At 45.7% G+C, this 17145-nt stretch overlaps 1 protein-coding gene across 1 annotated transcript in view; it reads right to left on the bottom strand.

Moving 5' to 3' along the window:
• RhoGAP100F (Rho GTPase activating protein at 100F) overlaps window positions 1-17145 on the bottom strand; it is a 131489-nt gene extending 114344 nt beyond the window's left edge. Inside the window, exon 1 of the mRNA XM_050167816.3 lies at window positions 16973-17145. The gene's annotated coding sequence lies outside the window, so the exon portion shown is untranslated. The remainder of the gene's footprint in view (window positions 1-16972) is intronic.

Below are 17145 nucleotides of genomic sequence, written 5' to 3'. Positions count from 1 at the left end.
CCCCGCTCCGCCTTAGATGTCTTGCCGGCGACCGATACGAGAGGTTTAAATGTCGCCCAAACTGCACGAAATTGATTTTCCTTCCCGCGAAACGTTTCGGAATGGAAAGTGTTATGTGCAGACATGTTGACAGCCGATATTGCTGCACTTCTTTGAGGGAACGAATGATTTGTGAGTCTTAGCCTTCTTGTATCCTGCTATCATTTGCCAGTTGCATGTTAGCTTTGTTCTCCTACTTTGTGTTTCTGGTTTAGTTTATACCCTGCCCGCCGTGGTTGCTTAGTGGCTATGGTGTTGGGCTGCTATAAGCACGAGGTCGCGGGATCGAATCCCGGCCACGGCGGCCGCATTTCGATGGGGGCGAAGTGCGAAAACACCCGTGTACTTAGATTTAGTTGCACGTTAAAGAACCCCAGGTGGTCGAAATCATTCCGCAGTCCTCCCCCACTACGGCGTGCCTCATAATCAGATCGTGGTTTTGGCATGTAAAACCACATAGTTTAATAACTTAACCATTTTACCCACTTCTCTGCTATAATGGCTCGGCGCTGGAGGATGTCCTGAAAACAAAATAAAAATAAGTCGCCCGTAAGGCGAAGCACCGATTGCCATAGCAAATTAATAGATAGCTATACGAAGTAATGATATTAGTTTTACCGGCCGTATAAGCTTGTAAACATTCGCTTACTAAATAAATTAACAAGCACGGGCTTCACCTGCGCACATTTCAACATGAACACATCCCGCTCGATGGCCGCGGAAACTCGCTGTCAAAACGCTAGAGTCAAGAATCGCCGCACCTGCAGCGAGCGAATTGACCTTCGTGCATCTCTCGCTTCAACGCGAACGAAACGTCGAAAGCACAGCGCATACGAAGCTCCCCGCACTCTGCAAACATCACAGATCGCTTTCAAGACACTGCGCCCGCACGGCCGCGCCGGAAGCAGCAGCCGCCGAGGAAGAACGCCCCCCCCCCCCCACCCCCTCGCTTCGACCCCGTGCATAGCGCGCGACAGAAGAGGGCGCGCTTCCGTCCCGCCTTCCTCGCTCGCGCGCGAGCCGCCTTCGCCGGCTCACCCTCGCACGCTTTCCCTCCCACATACAGCATACGGCGCACGGCAACGATTTTGTCGCCCTTGGACTTTATACGGAACCTCACGGCGACGGCGACAGAAGAATTGCGCCTGGAGTGTCCACATAACTGCCATCGCAATGAGATAACAACCAACTCGGTGGCGGTGTCACTTCAAGAGTGAGAACGGTTTCGGCGTGAGCTCATTGGATGCACTATGCCGAAAGGCTTCCGGCAAGTAAAAAAACACACACACAAAACACACTCACTGCCGTGGACAGCAGGGATACACGGCACACCGCTGGACAAGCAAATGAACATTCAACATTCGCTTCGACACACAATATGCTCGAAACAGGCAAATGCAGTTCTCTTTGCGCGGTTGACTCTAGGGATACTTTTTTTTAGACAAATGCGTAAGTACTTTGTATCTGCCATATACTAAGCTCTTCTTCCTGCGGTTTTGCTTCTCAGTGATATCTGATACTACTGATATATTGCTTCCTTTCTTCTGTCGCGTTCACTTGTGAGTTTATGCTCTAACGTACGAAAATATTTACATATAGGAAGAATGTAGGCACGCCTATAGCAGTCTTTATTTGTGCGCTGCTTGGCTGTGTACCATGCCCGCATTACGTTTAGTCCTGTTTATTGTCCTTCTATTTCTTTCAACAAAGAAGTTATTGTCTTGCGTGTGTGCATGTTAAAATGAAGACAACAGTGAATTTATTTGATTTCAGTGCCCACTGTATTGACGGGCTCCGAGACACCTTCAAGCTGGCTTGAGCTGCTTTTCACCAGGGTGTCCCCAAATGTTGTTGGAAATAACATTGATTGATTGATTGATTGATTGATTGATTGATTGATTGATTGATTGATTGATTGATTGATTGATTGATTGATTGATTGATTGATTGATTGATTGATTGATTGCGCTCGGTCTACATGGTATTTACTACAAGGAGAAAAGAGTACAGCAGAAAGCTTTCTTCAAAAAAAGTGCCGTTTTAAGTGGATGATTTGGACGAAGTAATTCGCTTAACTCGAGGTTGTGTCACAAAAACCATACCGCTTCACAGAGGTAGCCTCATATGGGTATCCGTTTGCTGGCTGTAATTTGTCTGGTCACGCAATAATAACACTGGTAGGGTCGGGATAACGCCACGGCTGCTCGGCGCGGCAAACGCAAGAGGCGGCAGGAAACGGCAGAGTCGCCGTTCTCGTGACTCGGACCTTCTGCTGGGAGGCCCCCCGAGCCGGTGGGCCAAACCCCGCCGTGTCGCTGACTTCAACCTCGAGGTCGACGGGGGTTGATCCTGGCAACCGTCCAACTAGGCGGCGCGACCACGCGGCGACAAAGCGAGCCATCGACCGCGGTCGCGTCCCCAACTGAGCCGTCACGGGGATCTTAGTAGTAGTAGTAGCGATTAGTTGTTTACTGAAATCATAAATCAAATAAACGAAGAAATGGAAAGGAAAGAAAATATATTACTGTTGATAACACTGTCACCGCACCGCACCAACCACAACCTTCAAGTTTTTCGTACTCGTGCCCCGAACGGTTAGTTTTTCAGCTTCCTTTTTCCCAGGTGCAGCTTGGAACGACCTTCCCCGACATATCGTTGATATCACCTGTGCATCATAATTCGGTGAAAATTTAAATGACCTTTCTCGTATATAAACACGTGTAGCATTGTTATACATGTTTTTTTAGCTGGTTCCACCCCTTATGTATTACCCCCTCGTGGGGTCTTTAAGGAAATAAAATGAAATGAAATGAAACTACTTAGTGCAGTCTGCTGACACCTGAAAGGCAGTCAGCAGTGATGGGGGAGCGGGGAGTAAAAGGATAGAGAGAGAGAGGACAGAACAGAGAGGATAGAACCGACAAACGGCATTTATGCCCCTTACACTTCAGACGTCACCGACCAAGACAAACACACCTAATCAACGTTCCGACGGCTGTCATCGTAAACTCCCCTTACTTATTCCCGCACGGATCAAGTATACCACTAACTCACTCTTACGCTCGCGCTCCGACCGCTATGCCTACCTCACGCTGTATGAGCAAAAAAAACGAAAAGGTTCGGAGAGTGAAACGACATACACCATTTATTTTTACTTATAAACTTCGACAGTACGGGAAGTGTGGCTACCGAAGAGCCCGCTGTGTCGAAATTGTAGCTAAACAATAAAGCACTAAACTTAAGAAAGACATCATTTTTAAGAAATAAATCATTATAACCCTTCACAGTTGTTTAGGTAAAAGAAACTCGCACTACAAACTGAGGGCTTGATATTTATATCTTTGACGAGAAGAAAGGAAACCGAGGGGCCCGAATTTTATTAGTCAAATCACAAGGGCCAACAAGCAACGACACCATAAGGAAAATTATCCGTATTTATTAATTGAATTTAAAAAATGATAAATAAATGGAAATGAAAGTGGATAAATGCGGATAGCTTTGAATATGGCGTCATTGTAATCGAATAGTCACTATTCGAAAATGCGAATACTTTTCGAAAGCTTTTCGAATACTTGAAAGCGTCAACTGCGCCCACATAAACCTAATATAGGAGGAAGAGTATGATAAATCTTCACCCCAGCGGGCATAGTAGAGACATAAAACGTGATAACTTGCGTAGTGGAGCAGGTCACGTGACTTAGGTAGCCATACTTTACGGGCAGTACAGCGATCATTTGCGCTCTCTGTGGGGCGCTGTGGATTCGAAGAAACTACTTCTTCGCTCCTAATGCTTCCTTTGTGATTTTAATAAACGAGGTTTAATAACGTACTTTGTAATCACAAATGCTGGCTAACATTAAAAATGTTGAGATGTGAACATAATTTTATAACGCCTTGTGCGTCATTATATTATGGTGATAATGGCCATTCAATATTCGTAAACTATTCGATTTTCGATTCGATTCGCTTCTGGTTATTCGATTCGTATTCGATTCGGTCTCAAAGATCACTATTCGCGCACTCCTAGTCAATAGTAAAGGCAGCGATTCGCAATGATAATGAATATGCATAGAGCCTCGCTATGTTTAGAAAACGCGGATTGCTTTAAATTTTCGAAAAAGAAGGCTTAATAAATGAGCGAGTGATTAAACATCTTCATTCAAACCTAAATGAACTAAAATAAACATTTCTTAAAGAAGAAAATAAAATAACATGCGACAGCAAGGAGTTAAAAGTATTCACGATAACAGTTGCTCTAACTGAAGCGGCGCAATAATAACGCCACGAGAACGTATGAAAGCCACAAGCTCGAATATTGAACAAATCCATCCAGTCTCCTTCGTTCACATGGAAGCTGTACCAATGGCGGAACGCTGATGATTATAAATGACGATGAAGACGATAACTACTGTCATCCCTTTTGAAACGTGGCGGGGACAAATAGTTTCCTAGCCCGTTCGATTCAATGAAGTTTGGCTAACATCCATCGTCATCCCAGACTTTTGCATATCTGATATCTACCTGAACTTTCGTATATATTTAAAACCTCTATCACTGTCTGGTACCATTAGTTACGCTTGTAACGGCTGCGGTTCTATCAATTTTGTCCATAGTTTCCTCCAGTGGTTCTTGTGAGAAACTTCACGTGAGCCAAGAACTGGCTCCGGCCTCATTGCGAGAAAACTGGAGCAGAATTCCTGCCCACCGCTTTGGCAGTAAATGCGGTGTAAAACGCATTTGCGCAGGAACCAAGACGGCAGATGATAAAAAAGAAAGCAAGAAAAGAAAGAACAAAGAAATACAAATAACTCCAGACGACATATTAACTCAAGATACTTCACTGCTCGCCCGCCCGGGCCGGGTTTTTATGATCTTTCGGAGTAATAGAAAGCTATTGCGCGTAGCGGCGATGCAGCTCCCCGTGTATACTGTGGGGTTATGCGAGAATGCGCGCGCCGCGCACATACAGATAGATGAATGTATACACACTAAAGAGCCCGAGTCCTCCCGATCACGTTCATAAGGCCGCAACGCACGTATACGTGGAGGCACGGGTAAGGGGGCGGTGCGCTTCAGTGGGAGCAGTGGCGTGGGAATGATCGAGTTAATGCGTAGCAGACGACCAGAAGCCGGAACGGCTTCGCCAGCAGACGACAGCGCCGCCGGCACGGACCATAACCGTAAATAAAAATGAAAGTGACAGCGGGCACGCGAGAGAGCGAGTAGGGGGAGGAGGGTATAAATTTCGTGACGTAAATAATGAGAATGAAATTACAGCCTGAAAGAAAAAGAAAACTGAGAGAAGGCGGTCTTCTGCAACTGTCAGCAGACGCGAATCGTGATTTTCTAAATTTATCTTTTCCTTATGTCAACCTTTGCGTCCACCGCGTAGCAATGTGTACGTTTCTTGATATCATGTAGTGTACATTCGCCTGTTAATATTTCTTATTCCTTTGTGTGTCTGTGTGTGTCTGTGTGTGTCTGTTTGTCTGTCTGTGTGTGTGCATGTGCGTGTGCGCGCGCGTGTGTGTGTATATACGCGTGTGTATAAGAAACACCGTCTAAGAAAGTCGGAAACACAAAAACACAGACAGACCGACAGACAGACACACATGCATATATATATGTGAACAGAAAAATGGGAACGACGTGATATCAGGAAGTTTGAGAAGAACAGTTGACGTAATGGAAAGATAACTTCAGAAAAACATGGCTCACGTCTGCTGTCAGTTGCGAAAGACAGTTTTCGTTTCAAGAAAGCAGACGAGGAAAAGGGAATGAGATGTGGAATTGGGAAAACAATGAGGTCATTACGAAAGAGATGCGAGCAAAAAAAATCATAACACGACACTGCAGCGTGAAAATGAATAATTGAAAAAGCAGTCTACGTAAGTAAGACACCAAGCACCGATAAGTAAAACTACACAACGGACGCGACTGAAGAAGAGATAATGGTTCACAGCGAAGCAGGTGGGCGGTAAAATAAAAAGTAAAACAAACTGAAACGAGTTCAAAATGTGGATGAAGAAGCCGTCCATATAACCGCTCCGTCAAACAAACGATAAGTGGGCTTTCGCCCAGTGCCGAAAGCAGGAAATTGGGGAAAAGAAGAAGCAGAAGAAACAAAACCACTGCTCACGCGGAGTGTTCAGGTGTTACCCGTTAGTAGAGCGTACCCTTAGGGTCAAAAAACTGCCGCGTTGAAGTTCCTCCCTGACCCAGCGCGCGAGGGTGTCCCTGGCGACGTTGTGCTATGTGGAAAGAGTTATCGGAAAAGGGGGTTTGCCGAGGCCAACCCTGATCGCGGAGCTCAGCGGGAGCTCCAGACTCCACTCTGAGAAATCGAACGTGCGTCAATATTTAAAGCGTGCGTTGCTACCTAACGGCACACACGCGAGCGATCGGCAGTATTTCTTTTCTTTCTCTTTCTTTTTTTTTTGTTCTCATTCTTCGAACGAACTATAAACGAATGTTCCCCCCTCTGTTTCTACCAAATGTACTCCCTGAGCTGGCTCTTCTACCTCTACGGTGCTTTGAAACAATACCGCTTCGCGAAGTTTATATAGAGTTTTAACCTTCTATAAAGAACGGGCTGATCTCGACAGCATTGTGGGCCTTTCGACCACAAACTAGAGTACTTAGAATCCTACGTGGCCGACAGCCAGACAAGATCTTGACGAGTGGAGTTTTCCTCGCAATTCCAAGTTGTTGTTGTTGTCGTTGTTGTTGGTGGTGGTGGTGGTGGTGTTCTTTTTTCTTTTGCTTTGCTTTTTTTATTCATTTAGCCCATGCACGCACTATAGTTAAGAATACTGTCTGCCGGTGGCAAACGGTTAGAGAAAGAATGTTGTTTATAAAGGGCGAAAGGTTAACCGGGTTGGCTAGCCTGCACGCGACGAAGGAGGTATGGGGATAACAGAAAAGGATAAAGAAAGGGTAAGGGGAGAGCAAGGGACACGACAACAACCTAAGCAAACCACCTTACTGCAGAGCGGTTGCAAGCAGCGTTCTTGACGTTTGTCTTCAAGGCTCGCTTACCTCAGGAATTTAGGAGCAGCTGTAAGGTAGAAGTTTCGGCTTGGTAAAACCTAACGCATCACGCTGCGTCCTGGTTTCAAAACCAGACGTACGAAAGCCGAGTGGCCTTAGACGTTACACGATGGTGCTACTTGCGCAAAAGGAAGTGTATGGCACCACGAACATTGTCGTAGTTTCCCGCAGTGAGTGTGTAGAGAGAGAAAGAGATAGAAAGAAAGAAACAGAGCACAAGCAAGAAGGTCAACAAGAAGAAATAAATATGGTTTACTAACCTATCACGTGATTGCGCATGCCTTGTGGAGCTAGACAACGCTCACGAGAATGCAGTGCGAGTTTTCGTTACACTATGCGATCGTTAAAGGTATTGATTATTTCTATTTTTTGTTTACCTCAATTGTTCCTGGTTAATGTGTTTTAAGCTCTAATTTTGGGATAGCAGGCTCTTCCTTAGGCGAACTTCGTATATGGTGAAAAATTGACCAACGTTAAAAGGTCGCGGACAGTCATAAGAACTACACAGGGCGTTAACTTCTAACTGTACATTTCGACAGGCGTACACACATTTTATGGACCTTATTGCGCAATGCAAATAGGCCACGACATCGTGTCAGAAAGTGTCATCGTGTCATCCTGTTTCACAACTGTACAGTCATGGGCAAAGCGAGAAAGAAACTACCACGTGTGTCATGCGAAGCGGCAAATATTCACTATTTAACCGACAAGTGTCTCAGCACTGCTTACTTTTCAATATATCTGTAAAGCAACTCGTTTTTTTTAACAGTCATGCCACGCGTCATTTTTCACGTGATGACGTGCTCTGCGTGGTTGCCATGCCCAGTGAGGTACACGTAAAAAATGCGTACGTCTCTCGAGGTAAGCGATATGTCTCCGTCATACTACAGCACCGTGAGCGACCAACTTCATTACTGCCTTAGTCAATTTCCCACACTGTCGCAGTTAATAAACAACTGCAAGGAAAAAAATGAACAGTCGCAAGTACGTGAACCGGGACCTTTCCAAACAACAAAGCCGCCATAAAGGGAGCTCTGAAGGTCAACTTTATATTAAATTGGGCGCGCGCTCCTTACGAGAGCAGATCCCTCGCGCATCGTTTCCAAGCGAGAGCGAAGAGCGCAAGTAATGGCGGCATTTACGTCAGACGCGACCCGCGCGAATCCTCCGCAGCCCACGCTCGTCTTCTGGTGGCGTCCGGCTCGGGAGGAAAAAGAAACAAGTCTTGCGAAATTTCCCTTGACGGAGCGAGCGTCCCACCGCGTAACGACGCCTGTCGCGCCTACGCGAGTGAGTCCGGGTCGTCGCACCGGGGACGCCGCCGACGCCCGCCACCGTTCCCGAAACCCGAGTACCGAACACGCGATGAACACGAACCGTACTCATCGAGCATACAAAAACAACGTGTAAGGGCGTAAGAGTATGAAACGTTCTAAAATTATGATAGATAGATAGATAGATAGATAGATAGATAGATAGATAGATAGATAGATAGATAGATAGATAGATAGATAGATAGATAGATAGATAGATAGATAGATAGATAGATAGATAGATAGATAGATAGATAGATAGATAGATAGATAGATAGATAGATAGATAGATAGATAGATAGATAGATAGATAGATAGATAGATAGATAGATAGATAGATAGATAGATAGATAGATAGATAGATAGATAGATAGATAGATAGATAGATAGATAGATAGATAGATAGATAGATAGATAGATAGATAGATAGATAGATAGATAGATAGATAGATAGATAGATAGATAGATAGATAGATAGATAGATAGATAGATAGATAGATAGATAGATAGATAGATAGATAGATAGATAGATAGATAGATAGATAGATAGATAGATAGATAGATAGATAGATAGATAGATAGATAGATAGATAGATAGATAGATAGATAGATAGATAGATAGATAGATAGATAGATAGATAGATAGATAGATAGATAGATAGATAGATAGATAGATAGATAGATAGATAGATAGATAGATAGATAGATAGATAGATAGATAGATAGATAGATAGATAGATAGATAGATAGATAGATAGATAGATAGATAGATAGATAGATAGATAGATAGATAGATAGATAGATAGATAGATAGATAGATAGATAGATAGATAGATAGATAGATAGATAGATAGATAGATAGATAGATAGATAGATAGATAGATAGATAGATAGATAGATAGATAGATAGATAGATAGATAGATAGATAGATAGATAGATAGATAGATAGATAGCAGGTACTACAACATGGAAAGGGGAAATGGAAAAAGTAAAGGCAGTAAAAACGCTGCTGATTACTTAAACTTCGCCACCAGCCCATCGTTCAACTCATGCACGTTGCAAAGTTCTGGTCGAGGCTCTCATCATTTAGAAATAAAGAGGGAAGCATGACAATTTACCCGCGAATGAGCGAAAGGTCAATGTGGGAGCCTAAGTGGAATTTCTCCAGCGATAGGAAAGACACAAATACCCCAAATGATACTTCAGTATCCACGACGTCGAGCAATGATGCCATTGGCTGCACCATTTGGCTGCGAAAGTGGAAACATTCAAGATTTGCACTTATCATATCTTGCGAGCAAGCAGAGCAAATGCACAGTAACTCCGACACCAGGATCTACCATCCCCTCGGTTAATGTCGCCTGCTAGAGCGTGTGCCCCCTCCTTTCTCCTTCGTTTCTCCCTCGTTTCCGCGTCCTCCCACCTCACACCCTCTCCCCTTTAGAAGAACCCCACCTATATATACTGTGGCGAGGAAAGCATATGTCGCCTTGAAGAAGACAAGTCCACTTGTCGAAACATTGGCTCCTGCATTCACCTTGTTCACGTTTTGCTCATCGTCTCCTTTCTCCTTGTTGTTCTAGGTGCTTGCCAGGCACGTCTTCTACGCGTAGACGTAGCCTACGCGCCTCACTCCACGTGTCGCATCAAAAAAACAACATGCCCACATTGTAGTTCCGGCGACAACTCCGACGCTTCAGTGGAGCGTGTTATCACAGAACGTCCTCAATATTACCGACAGCGGCTTCTTCTGCGTGATCGTTTGAACAGCCTTGACGGACGTTCTTCCGCACTGAGCAAAGGCTCCTGGACCATGTTCGTGCACTTATAAGCAGACGCTAGCCGTGAGTGCCCTTTCCTGATTTTTTTAGTAAACGCTTATATTATAGAGTACCTATAATTGACATTAGGTGCTTTGTCTTCTCTACATTATGCGTCTTTTTAATGGGCTTATATCGCGGGCACGTTGTCCTTATATCCGTATGTATTGAAAGGCTTGTGCGGACTCTCTCACTATTGCGTGATGGGTGACCGTACTATGGCTACTGGGATGTGCTTTCGGTGCTCGTGCCCGTGATGACACTATTTAATTGCTCGTGTTCGTGTGCGTATAGTCTTCGTAGATATCTTCTTCTTCTCTTCCCTTTTGATTTGCTGGAGTAACGACTTTGGGGTTTTTGGTTATCCGGCGCCGACGTCGCCTGCCTACTCATGTTTACATCTAAAATTAAAAAAAAATAATAAGTATTAGAAGCTTAGCCATTAAAGGCCCACCTATCACGAATATATATATACATATATATATATATATATATATATATTATTACGTGAAATTTTCGACTTCACATTTCTTATATTAAAGGAGTTGCGAGCTCTCTAAACCCCATAACTATAATGCTTGTCGCTGCGAATTAGTTTCGTATCCAGAAGGTGCATGCGTGATGACGTCACGACACACTACCTCGCTCCGTTTCCTGCATAGTCACCGCGGCTGTCACACGCGACCGCAGCGAGAAGAAGCACGCGGTATCGCTGTGCGTTTTTCTACGGGCAACGTCATCACACCTTGCCTTACTTCTGGACGAAGTCGGGAAATCTTGCTCCTTGTCGTGACGTCACGTCAGTGTCGGTGACGCAAGATCCGCAGCGGGAACCACCTCAAGTATAAAATGAAAACACTGTTACGGAACTATAAGAAATCACAGCTATGGACACTGCCCAGTCGTCTTCCGGTGTGTGGTCTAAGACTATACTGTTTTTTGGGAGGGGGGGGGGGGGATACTTTGCTAACATTTTAAGAAGTGCCGGGACGGTGCTTCAGCTGCCCCGGGGGGTGAGGGGTGGGGGGAGGGGTGAGGGTTAAGAGGACGCCCGCGCACGGAGGAGTGAGGGAGTTTAAATGTGCAATTTGCAGCAGGCAGCTTTCGTGCCCTATCCTGGGTATCTGCCGTTTGTATCAGTGTGCCTACGTGTAAATATTTTATACATTTCGGTCAGATTGTTCTTTCCCATAAATTTATATAAAGTGCTTTCCAACGTTCATGCATACTAAATGATATCCTTTCTGCGTGCAAAAAAGCGCGCGGCAGGGATTTTGCAACTTAGTGAATATTTTTCCGTACCCCTTTAACAGCAAATCAAAGAGGGAAAAAAGAACATGAAAGAAGGAACAGGAGATGGAAGGAAAATGGCAGATCACTCGTAAAGCGAGTCTGTACACAAAAGAATAAAGAACCTGAAAGGTGAGAATGCGATTGCTGGCTTAGACGTGCATGATGCAAGCAGAAATAACATGTTACAGATATACAAGTAAAATGAAGGTAACGCGATTGTGCTGAAAGGATGAAGGCATCACAAGAGCAGCGTCAACGTCCAGAACTTAGAGAGCGAAAAGTGAGAGGGAGGTACAGAGAACGACAGAAGTACTATTGTAAGAAAGCTATTCAAGAGTACAAAACGGAGAACTAAAACGCCGTTGAACGTATTCACTTGCTATCCACTGAAAGATCATTCAAGTCAATGCGCACAAAAAAATATCGTATAAAGCTTTTACAGGTAATCTGTTTCACTGGGACATGACTAGTGTCCAAGTTCTTTATTCACAGATGTATAAAACATCAATGAAAATCACTGAGTCCAGCGTTGCTAAAACAGCGAGCAAATGGATCAATTTCGCGAGCTTTCAGTCACCTATAGCTTAACGACAACTGTGCCTTTTTTTGGAGTCGCAGTGTGATTTAGTGTGTGACAGTGCCTTTTTTGTTGTTGTTGATAATTTCCACCTTTCTGACGTTTCTTTTTGGCCCGATCCTGTCGTGTGATCGACCGTTTCAAACGGCAGTGGCTTCATCATCATCATCACCATCATCATCATCGTCGTCGTCGTCGTCGTCGTCGTCGTCGTCGTCGTCATCATAGCCACTTTTTCGATGGCGTAAATAGCCGGTAGATTGCCCTGGCGGAATTTCTCAAGAAAGGTTGGCTGTTCAATTACCATTTATGTGCCTCCATTTGTAGGTACTTCGAACTACACAACCAAGAGCTTATTAGTGAGCCATCTAGGTGCATCAAACCTTCTTTTTCAGCAACGCGCATTCTTGAAAAGTGATATACATTTAGCAAATGAAGGGTTGTTTGCCCTTTTCACTTTCCAACAGCTAGAACCCCGCAGTGGAAGGCAATGCAAATCGATATAGTTCAAGAAAATCAAAAGTAAGAGGTCTAGGAAGATTTAAATATACATACAAAATGCCGACCAAGTCACCATCGTCATTATCTGTTTGTGACTTTTCCGTAAAATGGAGTGCTTTAGGCTACGAGTTGGCGGCATTGTTACAAAAAAAAGTTTGCCAACACTCCCTAAGAGAAGGGTCTTTACTGTCGTCAATACCTGCTGGCATCTCTGCATATAAGCTGAACGAGCCGCTAATTTTCTTGACTTTATCCGCGCATCACACACTTAATTCTGCAGCCCATAATCAGTCGACGGCAAAGGTGGCAAGAAAGTGCAGCGCTAAGCTGGTGAAATAACTCTTACGTCATTGCCGGTTTCGAGCAACGGAACTAGCACTCCTTATTGTGCTCAGAATTGCCTTTCGTAGCATGTTACAACATTCTACAATAGCGTTACCGTTCTGTCGTGACCGACACCACCTGCAGTGCCCTGCGCGTACGCAGTTACGCTGAGGCGGTTATACGGTAACGGTGTAGAACGATTGCGCTGTGGTGAAGTATGCGATCGAGCAATGCGCGTAAGTTCACTTCAAGATTTGGCATGGAACGTACATATCTGCCGAGACCGCCCATTTGTGCGTTATTGAACTCTATGCGTTCGGTTCGCAGTAAATGCGTACATATGGCATTTATATCTCCACTAATTTTACGTTAATTCATTACATTCTAGATCAGTTACACTCTAGATCAACAAACTTCTTCTGTGTGCGTGTATTAAGTTATTTTAAATTATGGGGTCTCACATGCCAAAACCACGGTCTGATTATGAGGCACGTCGTAGTGGGGGAACCCCCGAATAATCTCGACTACCTGGGGTTCTTTAGCGTGCACTTAATCTAAGTACACGTGTGTTTTTCTTCGCATTTCGCTCCCCATCGAAATGCGGCCGCCGTGGCCGGGATGCGATCCCGCGACCTCGTGCTTAGCAGCCCAACACCATAGCCACTAAGCAACCATGGCGTGTTGTGCGTTTATCTGCGTGTGTGTGTGTGTGTGGTATCGCGTAGTATTCGCGCTCCGTACTGATTTATATTTCCATTACTGCTGTCCAGCTCCCCGCCTCTCGGACCAGATCGTGTTGGTTGAGAGGGTGGTCGCAGCCAAGACGGAGCATGGATCCTCGTGAAGAAGGAACCACTTCTGCAAATCAAGGCATCTTTAGGCTCATTAAAGATGCTCTCTCTCTCTATCTCTCCATTGCCTCTTGGCCACTCGGGGAGCGCTCTAGTTAGTTATGTAGTAACCAAATGCCAGTCAACGCCTCATATAAAGGTCTGTCATCTGTTCAAGTCCTGGCCTGTTCCACTGGCGTGTTCACTTTGCTAACCTGGCAAAGAACCCCGAAGGACGGAGACCAGAGTAGCTGCCAACATCTCAACAGAATGACGAACCCACATAAACGTTATTTTACTCGCTTATTCTCGTAACTCAGATTTAGAAAGAAAAAAAAATTGTAAAGCCAAGTTAATATGCATTGGTAAGTTACCTTTCTGCAACGAACAAGTCACTCATACTGTGGAGGGACGCTCTCGAGCCAAAAAAGAAAGCCCAAGACAAACTAAAGGCTAGAGGCGACGGCCCCATTGAATTGAAATGCGAATACACTAGGCACGTAAGAATTAGACTCGCAAGGTCGAAGGCGCGAAACTCGTGTGCGCATTTGCTTGCAGTGTCTTTTTCCGTTTATTTAGAGGGACACTAAATGGAAATAATGTTTGGGATGCGCAAGTAAATTATTCATCCAGAACGCTGATAAAGCCTACCTTAACGTGAGAAGAGACTTAGGAAGCCATAAAAGACGCACGATCGAAGAGGAAAAAAAAAAGACGAAATAACTGTGGCGACGTCGCCTTGAAGCTCCCGCACCAGACAGCGGTGACGTCATAAAATTTGACAGCGCCTTTTCGGACCTAGTTAACTTTGTTTTCCTTATGGGTAAAGATTGTGTGTATTGTGTTTCAATACAGCCAAATATTGAACTAAGAAAGTTTGGAGATTATCTACTGAGCCACTACTATCCAAAATACTAAAGTACGCCTTGAAATCCGTGACGTCACAAAGATGCACCAGCGCTGAGGATTTTGACGCGAAATTCGAGAAGTGAGACTGTGACCTTCACTTACTTATTTCTCAGTAATCGACATATTACCGTGCAATTAACAAAAATGGTATTTTGAAGAATACCTTACCAACCTAATCTATTTAGGAGTTTATCTTTAGTGCCCTTCTGTGATATTTTTATTCTCGCGCATTGGCAACAAATCTCGTGGCTTCGCGCGATGCGCGCGCATAATTATTATTTTTTTGTTTAGGTCTATAGCATGCAAAGCGGAGAAGCGTCGAAATAACGCTTCGCAGCCGATAATTGATTGCGGTCGGCCCTTCGTTGTCGGTTTAACGCTAATTGCTCTCTCGGTTGCGTCCTAATCAGTGCGTCAAAGACTGCGGTAATGAGAGGCACACACAAAAAAAGCAACGAATAGAGGGGAGCAACAGAGAAGCGTCGAAAGTGAGCAAAATCTTATCGCGAAGTTAAAAAAACACAGAAGCACAAAGCACGTATCGGTCAGATCGTGTTCGACAAGCTCGTAAGGCCGGGTCGACATTATTCTTCTCTCCGCAACACCCTCCTCCCCCGCCCCCCCGGGCCAGCCCCTCCCTTCCCCACATCATCTCTCTCTTTTTACCTCTTCCTTATTTCATCCGCGCTCTGTCAACGCGAAAAGCGTGCGTTCAATGCTCGCCGTGCCGGTTCCGAGACACGCTTGGAAAGCCAAACGAAAGGGGCGTCGTACCTCACAGTTCTCGGACGATTTCTCGCGCCCACACAGTAAGGACTCGATATACTGGGCCGGTACGTAGTATAAGCGACGCTCCGAAAACCAGCTATCCACTATAGTTTTTTTTTTTTTTTCAGAGCACATGAAGGTATAAGCGCCACAGAGAGGGAGAAGGGTATGTAATCGAATGCAAATAATTCTGCCCGCATGTATGTGCTCTCCTACATGCGGCTACTCAGCGTGGGGAAAGGGATCGGGGACGGAGAGGACCGAGGAGGAGCGGGCGGGGGCAGGAATACGAAAATAAGGCGAGAGAAAATGTGTTATCACGGCATGTACAATTACGCGAGCAAAAGTCTGTGTATACCGCGGATGCGGCGAAATTTTCTTTCCGTTTATTTACTCGAGGCCTATAGGCATGCAGGCTGAAATCGAAGTCGTGGCCGCCTACGTGCGCCTCTCGAAGCAACGTGACTTACTGAAACAGTTTCACGTCACATGGCTGTGCTAGAACTTTATATTTCTTGCTGTTGCTGTTATCCGCAAGCTTTTTTTTTTTCTTGCGACCTTACGCAAGGGACAACGGCGATGGCGCTGAAATAAATACGCTAAAGCTTATAAATGAAGCCGATGTGTCCAAAGAATGCGAAAAGCAAGCTCAAAGGCCGACGCTGATTTCAAGAAAAAAGAATAGAGACTATAGTTGCAGTAGCTCTCAAGATGCAGACCCCATTTTCCTTGAAGTGGCGAGTCATTTCGTCTCTCCAAGCAGGACGTTCCGACGATGCGCGTTCGTCAGTTTCTGAAGCGTTGCGGTTATCACACTTAAGGAAAGCGCGGGAAAAATATGCGGAGCGATACCCTCAAGCATGCCGTAGGAGTTATAACGCTCGACGTTATACTGCTTGATAACGCCCACTCTCCGAAAGCGCTCCGTCCATCTTGCTGACCGCAGCACCGACGCAGCCTGCTCTGGATGGTGTGCCGTCGATTCGGACCAGCGTCGAGGCCCGAAGAAGCACGTAGGCACTCGGGCGGCTAGCCGTACAGAACCGGGAGGAAAAAGGTGCGCGCCAAAAAAAAAAAAAAAAAAAGGCGGGTACTCGAAAGCGCGCGCTCGCGCGCGCACGGCCCCTCCTATCGCGCGGTTTCGGGGTAGGCAGCATCCCAGGCCTTTCGGTAATCCACGCCTTTCCTGGCGAAGCGCACGAACGCACGCGCGCGTAGCGGAAACCCGCCCCCCTCCTGGTATCCCCGTCAAACCTGGGGCCCGGCACTTCGAACAAACCCTCTTCTCTCGCGCAGTGCCTGCCTTATTCCTTCCTATTTGGTTCTTTTTTCTCTTTTCCTTTCTTTCCTTCTCTCCCAGCTAGACTCTTGCGTGCCGTCGCAGGCGACGTCGAAACCGTCGTTTCAAGGGAGCCACGATATCCACCGCACTAATGGCTCGCCGGGTAGGAGAGGAAAAAAAGGAGCCTTTGCCCGCTTGCTTATTTTTTTTCTTCCCGATTCTCCCGCTGAACCGGCGCACGCAAGTTCGAAGAAGAGGGACCTACCTTGTTCCCGGTTCGGTGAAGGCGCACTCCCAGCCCAGCCCCATCGTCCGGTGTGGCTCCAAGCGCCGGGAACGCGCGAAAAATCCGCCGCGGTCCAGAGCGTCTAGCGTCTCGACGCCATGGCTGCCGGAACGGCCTTCCGCCTTCCGCGGAGCGCCAGGGCGCGTTCCCTT

Source organism: Dermacentor andersoni, chromosome 11 (genome assembly GCF_023375885.2).
Source record: "Dermacentor andersoni chromosome 11, qqDerAnde1_hic_scaffold, whole genome shotgun sequence".
NCBI classification, from domain to species: domain Eukaryota; kingdom Metazoa; phylum Arthropoda; class Arachnida; order Ixodida; family Ixodidae; genus Dermacentor; species Dermacentor andersoni.
Note: the sequence above shows the minus strand (reverse complement) of the source record. Positions and strands in the feature narration are given on the sequence as shown.